This window comes from Pyxicephalus adspersus, chromosome 4 (genome assembly GCF_032062135.1).
Source record: "Pyxicephalus adspersus chromosome 4, UCB_Pads_2.0, whole genome shotgun sequence".
Lineage (NCBI taxonomy): Eukaryota > Metazoa > Chordata > Amphibia > Anura > Pyxicephalidae > Pyxicephalus > Pyxicephalus adspersus.
The window spans coordinates 91,368,046-91,376,651 of NC_092861.1; the positions used below are offsets into that span (position 1 = coordinate 91,368,046).

General features: G+C 36.3%; 1 long non-coding RNA gene across 1 annotated transcript in view; it reads right to left on the bottom strand.

Annotated features, from left to right (window-relative positions):
• The window catches only part of LOC140330100 (uncharacterized), a 16,332-nt gene extending 8,103 nt beyond the window's left edge, over window positions 1-8,229 (bottom strand). Inside the window, exons 1-2 of the long non-coding RNA XR_011920618.1 lie at window positions 8,090-8,229; window positions 5,980-6,076 (exon numbers count right to left, since the gene is read on the bottom strand). This is a non-coding gene — a long non-coding RNA (uncharacterized lncRNA). The remainder of the gene's footprint in view (window positions 1-5,979; window positions 6,077-8,089) is intronic.
• Window positions 8,230-8,606: the final 377 nt, after the last annotated feature.

The window sequence follows — 8,606 nt, forward strand, 5'->3', positions numbered from 1 at the left end:
CCCGGTGGTTGGGGACCGCTGCCCTAAACCCTCATTTTTCAATGACATGTGATTTATTAGAAGCACAAATTTCTTAGTGATTTATTAGAAGCACATAATTTCACAAAATTATATTCCAAAATAGTGGCAGCCTACCTCACGCCCCACACACCTAAACTAATCCAGTCTAGTCTCTACATTGACAGAGATGGAGTCCCTGCTACGTCACAGGGAACTCCTACTCCTGATTGGCTGGACGGGAGGCACGCGCCTATCAGCTGGATCGCAGACACTTGCTTTGATTAGAATGTACATATCTGGTAGGCACCTTGATTATAATAAACATCTTATATATTCCTAAGGGAATTTAAACTTCTTATCACTATTTTTATATATTCCTTTAGATGAGGAGTAAAGTGGTTCTACTACAGTTATTTTCCCCTGAGGGTAAACTTAAAATGTACATTACCTGAACTCGGATCCTTATTTGGGCTATCTACAACAACCATCACAAATAACATCACTCTAACATCCAAGATTCAATCCATGAATTCTCTGGCTGAAACGTGCCTAATCGGTAGGTAACCCCAGCAATATTCTATTATTTAACTCCTTAATTATTTACATTTATTTCATCATTAATCTAATATTATACACTAAATTTTTTTATCAGCATGCAGCCTGAATCTGCTCCCCCCATTCTTTTACCTAGACTGCTTTCCATCGAAAAGTAAGTAAACCATAGTTTTATTCCTATAAACTACACCAATATGGAGTTACTAAGACATCAGATATGAAAGTATGAAGTATCAATTGAATTGTCGAACATTAAGCTATTTATTAAGCATTATATGTAACAATATGTTGATGTATCATGTTTGAATACCTTAAACTGTAAGCGAGCCATATGAATATAATAATCTCTGAAATGTATGTTCTATTACTATGTTAATAATAGGATCTTTTCCAAGGATATATCTATACCAATATATAACATTATCAATGTAACCCAATTAGCTAAATATTTTTACCAAATTTTCAATCAAACATACAACTAGAAGATTTTCATATCAAACTGCAATCTCTAATAATATATTCTGTACTCTAAATAAATCTGTACTGTATAGAAATCATACAGCTTCTACAACAACACACCCCTGAGGAAGCCTTTGATAGGCGAAACGCGTTGGGAAATACGTGACCCTAAAAGGTCCCCCTTTATGTTGTTAATTTACCTAAATTATATAGTGCTAGCAAATCTTTTTCTAGGAGAAATATAAAAATCCTGTGACATTAACAGGATATAGGATATAAGGTTAAAAAGCTATACTGTATTATTACCATGTATGTATGCACTGTAAATATAAAAATACACAATCGATTTTCATGAAAAAACTTTTGAGCCTCAAACCTCTTTTTTCTCTTCTACCTACAAACTATGTTTGAATATAATTGACAGAGAGGTGGCTCTATCCATTTTATGTTCAACAGAAGTAAGAACCAAAAAATCTAACACGAAATAAACTAATCCATCCAGACCAAGTTGAATTTGTGCCCAATAGGAAGGCTGGAGACAAAGAGTGAAAACTCTGGACCTAATGTACTGGACCCAAAGTATCAATACCCAAATGAAGCTGCTGTCAACAGACTCTGAAAAGACCTTTGAGTTGACTGGACCTTTATTTCACATACTCTGCTATAAATAGGTCTGGGATATATAGGTCTGGGTGAGAATATAATGACATATTTTCTTTTTATTCCCACCCGTCAGCAGGATTTAAAGTCAACGGTATCTTGCCAGATGCATTTAACATCACTATTGGACCTGTCAAGGCTGCCCAATAACCACCTTAATCTTCATACTTGCTCTTGAACCATTGCTCTGTTGAATCAGAATATTCATGGTATATGCCCAGGGAAACGGGAATATAAGATAGCAGGTTTTACAGAAGACTTATTATTCTATATACTCTTATCATGGGTGATAACACCTTCCTGCTCCTTCCTACACCTCAAACAACCAGGGAACTCCCTATTCCCCCTTCCTTTCACTGTATCCCCCATCCCTCCTGACCACCCATACCTTTTCCATTTCTCCCCCGACCCCTTTTTTTGTATTATAAAATAAGAAAAATGTAGGATGCATTCACCGAGGTGTTCTAAACAGTCTACACATATTGTTGTACAAGTGAAAAGGACTAAGAAGGGATTTGAACGCATTGTACTTGGTACTTGTATTTTGTCCCCCTGAATGATGTTTCTATTTCTGTTAATATAAACCTTTACCTCTGTTAACAATCTCTTTACCTCTGTAATACTCCCTAGTATTTTTGTATTTCTGAAGTTTGCTTTTATATGTTGCTGTATGTTGTTAACTCCTCTTTAAATTAAAAAAAATATACATTTAATTATGTATTAATGACAACAAAGCTGTCTCTGTAGAGTTTAGCTTTTAAGGTATCACTATGACTATTTATGTTACTGCTGGTGTAGCAACTAAAGCGGTGAAAATCAGTGGTCAAATTAAAACATCCATTGGAACTAAATGTAGCATTTGATGCATTTTTGATGCATCCATATCATTTTAATGATAGGGGTGTTACATAAAACATGTTACATTTAAATTTTGTCGTAGTTACACTTTAAAAGTAAATACGTCAGTGGAATATTGTGCCATCGACCCTGGAAAAGATTCTAGACAGAAACTGCTGTCACTGGCATTTGAATACTTTGCATACTCCATGAACTAAATCTAATTGTATGTCAAAGTCCTTTTGCCATTAAACTCATTTGTTTACAATGCACTGGTTGCCTCGGGCACTGACAGATTTAAATAATTATGTGCTATACAGTTAGCTAACAAATCCTTTTGCAAATCAGTACAACAGAATGCCTGCTGTGTCTAACATATTCACAGTTATCACATTAAACAGGGACCATTTAGAATTTGTAGATGTTTAAAAACCTTGGAACAGCACAATGATTACATGTAAAAATAGGTATTTAATATGACACAGTGAAAAATTGGACATGGGTGGATAAGAAAAGTAGCCATGTGGGGCTAAAGATGACAAATTTAGTGTCATGGCTCTGTATGGAACATGCAAATTAATAGGCAGAAATTAGAGAAGGCAGAGTTGGCCAACTAGATTATTTGAGTTAATAGTCCAAACGTTGTCTGTAATATGGATTGTACCGCAGTTCACATAATCAAACATTTACAGACAAGAAGCCTACTACCTGGTGGCATGTATTAACACAAGGTGAAAGAAAAAAAAATTGTACTATTAATTTTTTGTAAGATTTGTGATCCCTAGCTTTCCCAAGTTGGAGCAGCTGAATCTCATAGGATTCTCTCCTTTGCTGCCATATCAGAGGTGACCTACCCGGGAACCTAGACGTTCAAAAATGTAAAAAGAATTTTTTCAAGTGCCACAGGCCCTGGAAGGAAGGAACAATTTAAATACAACAGATCATCCCCAAATTGAAATACCAAGACATACAAAATTCAAATGTAAACAAAAAGTGAAACAAATTAATGAAGGTCTTAAGCTGGGTATACACGTGCAATAATTGTCATTGGTAAGGATCTTTCAGGATCCTTTCTAACGACTAAGGACTGCATGATGCATGAACGACTGCTGTACATACAGCATCATTCTGCTCTATGCATCAAACATTGCTACATTGCCTGTAAAGACTGAGCTTAATGTTAAGGTCAATAGACTAAATATGGCAATTGACTAAAGCTATCACAGTCACAGTATTAGCAACCTAATCAATATAGATTGTTAGAGGGCCCTCACCACCATCTTAGATAGGTATCCTTATTGGTGCAGTCCATGTTCCTTTTAGCTTGATAGAAGCAGACTCAGAAAGAGTTTTGGACTGAAAACAAAATAATTATAAGTTTCCAAATGTTACATGGGCCAACTCAACTAACATTAAAAAATGATTGTAGGTTAGTTCAATGTTTAGAAAATTGGCTGATCATCTCATATGAATAAATCATCAGTTTGCACGGACTGGGAAAAACCTCCTAGGCAAATCATTTCTGCTGGATTTTTATGTATAAAGGCAGTACATTGTCTTTCATGAAAATGTATTTTACATTGAAGGCCTTTGACACTGGGTAACAATTTTGAACAAATTTTTTGTTGACTTCAATTTTTAAGCCTATTTACACTAAAATAGGTATGCTAATTCTGTTTTCTTCTATCACGTCAGTTTTTTTTCTACCGCTTATATTATTGCGGTTACTGTAGCGTGGATTTATATAGGCTACTCATTTACACGCAAGACAGTGTGGTCAGAGGTTGTGCGCTGCTCTACGTAGTGTAACAGCTGGCCAACAAGACCCAGGGTTTCATCCAGAATGTTAGGTACATTTGCCCCAGATACAGGTTATATGCAGAGTATTTTTCTGTGTAATCGGACAGTTTTCCTTTTGACCTGAAGGAGGGGCTGAAGTACCAGGCTGAATGACAATAGGCTTCTTGGCCAGATGGGGGAGCTAAAGAGGCCAGGGGATTTTCAAGTGTAATTGTCTCAGCTGAAACCCATCCTGGAAATTAGGCTGGGGATATAAACTCCCAGCCTGCTTTTTCCTGTGTCTCTGTTCTGGCTGGTGAGCTGGGAGGTGGTCCAAGGTGAGTTGTGAGTTGTGAGTTGTGAGTTGTGAGTTGTGAGTTGTGAGTTGTGAGTTGTGAGTTGTGAGTTGTGAGTTGTGAGTAAAGATACCGACTTGGAAAAGCTGTGTGGTTAGGGCCTTAGAGTCCTGCACAGCACTGGGTTGGGCTGGATTGTTAGTAAATGGAACTAACAGTTAGTTAGTGGCGAAGTGGCCAGGCTTTTTTTTTGCTGTTTGTTTTATTTATTATTGTTTTATTTTGCCTGTTTTTGTGTGAAAATAGTATTAGTGAATAAAACCCTTGATGCATTTTTAACCTGCTGGCCCTGTTTCCTGTTGGAAACACCCTGTTGCTACGGGCGATCTCACAGTAGTAGTAGAAAATAAGCAAAATTATTATTATTATTTTTCTACTACACACGTTTTTTTCTTTCTTTCCGATCATGTCTGGCTCTTTTGTTTCTCATTGTAAGTGCCTAAACAACCCTGATTCATTTTGTTATATCTGTTGCAGTTTCACCATTCTCAGTCAAAGGGTGAACATTTCAAAGTTAAACTTGGTGATCAAGATAAGTCTTGGGCCCCTCATAATGTGTGCAAACAGTGTGTCCAGGGTTTATGGATGTGGACAAAAGGAACGTGTGATAAGATGCCATTTGGTATACCTATGGTTTGGCGGGAGCCAGGAGATCATTTCAGTGACTGTTACTTTTGTATAGTGAAAACTTCAGGATATAACAAAAAATTTAAATGTAACATAGAGTATCCTAGTCTACCATCGGCTATACGCCCAGTGGCTCATTCAGATGAAATCCAAGTGCCGGTTTTGGTTACACTACCCTCTCTTGAAGAATATGATTATGGTGATGAACTAGGTGACAACAATGATGAAGAGTTTAAAATTGAAGAAGACTCTTTTCTTAAGGAATTTTAATCAGCATGAGTTGAGTGATTTGGCACGAGTGTGTGGCCGTGTCATATATGGTTCTCATTGAACATTTTTTACATGGAAAACAATATGGCCAATGGTGTATTTACACCCAACAATGGCTGAAGATCTGTCATTTTAGTGGCAGAGTCAGCATGTGGATTTACAATACTGGACATTCATCATGTCATTGATGGTGGGGTTTTTTATTGGCAGATACCTGGCAGAACCTATATTAAAGAGGACATCTAGATTACCCCACAACCTTTCACTCAACATAGATCCACCACTAGGGCCTAGTTTGGACAGGAGGTTGGGGCACATGCCCATTGTCTCTGTTCCTGGCCAACCAAGTTGGTCCATGCCCGGAAAGGTGTATGTTTCACAGGCTGAAAAATGCATTTTAATTCTATACCTAAACTTTGATTTACGAAAAACCAACCTGCTTTTTATATTTGTGACACGTTCCAACAGCCCTTCTGACATCCACTCCCAGCAATTTCGGGGACAATATTATGTCCAGGGGAATCCAATTAACTCTGAAAATCAGTGACCATAAAATTCAACACAAAAAGATAAATTTTTACCAAACTCCTGAATAACTGAATAATAATTGAATACATCATAGACATATTCTAGATATTTACATACAGAGAAATTTATCATCATAGCAACAGGAGTTGACCAATTAGGTTTGGCATGATTCACATGGCTTTACAATCCTGGGCACCATGATTAATGTTGGTACTTCAATGGACCCTAATGAGAGTTACTTAAAAGAAATCAGCATGTGGTATGTTTTTATTTATATATATTTTTTTTTCCGTGGTGTTGGTGTAATTGTATTTAGATATCTTTAAAATCTCAATTAAAACAAGCGCTTTCAGATTCCAATGAACCCCCCAATAGATTTGAAGTTCAGGTTGTGGGAATGAGATCATTTCCGCCAGCCAAAAAGCAGTGGTGTGGTATAGTCAGGAGAGGAGGCAACAAGCTTGCTGTCCTTCTCCATATTTGGCCAACAAAGTTCTAAAGGGCCTGGTATGGTCAAGGGGGCACACATTCCATATGAGTAGCAGCCGGAAAAAAGAAAGATGAATGTAAATTATTGGGAGGGGGTAAAACAACAATATTAACATTAAAGCAACGTTCCTAAAGCTGATGTGGCCAAGGTTTGTATACAACAGGGATAATCTTTAGTTAAACAATACACTTTATCCACCACAAGAAAAAGCTGGTATTAATAGTTCAATAAAAATGCAGAGTTTTAATGATATCATAATTTTCCATGCTCCTATCATAAAAAATTCACAGCAATTTACAGTCCTAATCACCGGGGATCCATCTAATTATGCCTTGCAATTCAGTATCTAATTTTATCAAACCAAGCCATAAACTGCTGTACACATCACATCCCCGTACATGCTCGTGTTATGTTAGCACACAAAAAGACAGAAGTTCAGGGCTTCATTCTGCATTATACTGTATCTGTAATTTTGAAATAGTTTACAGTCTGCTTGCTAAAATGCCAGGAAATTGTTTCATATCTAAATAACTGACTTTACTTTCAGTTTTAAAAATTGTTTTTATGCAATGCACAAATCATTTCCTTGTTGGTATGAAAACTATGAAAAGTATTTTTTTATAAGGGCACTGAATATTTTCAGTTACTGTATATGTCATAATACGGGACATATCTATATCTGACTTATACACACACACAATATACTTATAAACAATGGAATAATTCTCCAAAACTGATTCTTGCTAACCAGACAAGACTAATAATAAAAACAGAGAACTTGGTTATATGCATTTGAATATTTGATTTGTGGTTTCCGCATGATACTTTTAAACTAAGAGTTTTATTCTTATGAAAACTAAGCTGTCTTCAAATATGTAAAAGCACAGTTTTCACTGTGAGATTTTACACTAGTAAAAACTAAATATTCTGCTAACTGCATGTTTTAGGGGCCCATTTGCACTGGTAAATAAATATTTCTTGGCACATCTGAACATGTAGCCTTAATCAAAACCCAGTTTTTTTTTTTTTTTAACAATATGTGCATGTGTGCACAGGCCAAAGACTGGATTTGATTTTTGCAGCACACACGGAGCAATGCACTTGTTTTTTCTTGCATGCATTGTGAGGCAATGAGGGTTCCCGTTGTTTGCGTATGTGCACAAGGGTGCCATTGAAAATTAATTGCATTGCACTCCATGCATATATTAGATATTGTACAAATGTATTTTGTGGCATATTCTAATTGACATGCAGCACTTTTCATACTTTCAACAGCATATATTGTTTAAATCTGTGTTTTGTGTTGTAGTAAGAAGTGCTTGTGCTCAAGTGCACTGAGTTGTGCTGCCCATTGTTGAGTGCCAGGCATGTGTTACCTGAATGTTAAGAGGAAGATGTCTGGTTTGTGCATTGTTAGTGGTGTAACGTACTGTAAATTTACAGCACACTAACTTTAGGACTACAGACCTACAAACTAGTATATAGAAGTTTGCCTGTGTATGCTTTTTACAGTAGGTTATGCTATTACCTTGTAGGGAGATGTTTTTGGTTCTTCTTGTCGTATTTTAGTAACATCCCTAAGTATAGTTCTGCCCTTTTGGAATTAATTTGGTCTCTGTATGCATCATCGCAGTCAAGATGAGGCGTTAGGAAGAGCCTACCACATTGAAAAACCTAGAAATGTAAATCCATAATACAGTGCATCTGTTGATGCGGTGCCATATGGCACACAGATTCACACAGCATTGATATAAGTGAACTCAACAGTTCCTTATGCTGACTTCAACATTGCAAACACATTTTCTCTCCAGTGAGGACAATATTTAGAATCCATTTAAAATAATGAATCTTTAAAATTTCTATCTATCCATTGTGCATTGTCTGAAACCAAAGTGATTTTTTTCCACTTGCTGAAAGGAATACAATGTGCTTCTGAACATGTTTGATTCCTAATAAGATGAATATAAAAAAATCTTTTCAGTTACAAAAAAAATCCAGAAAACAGTATTCCACATGTAACACAATAATTCCAATTACAATTTATA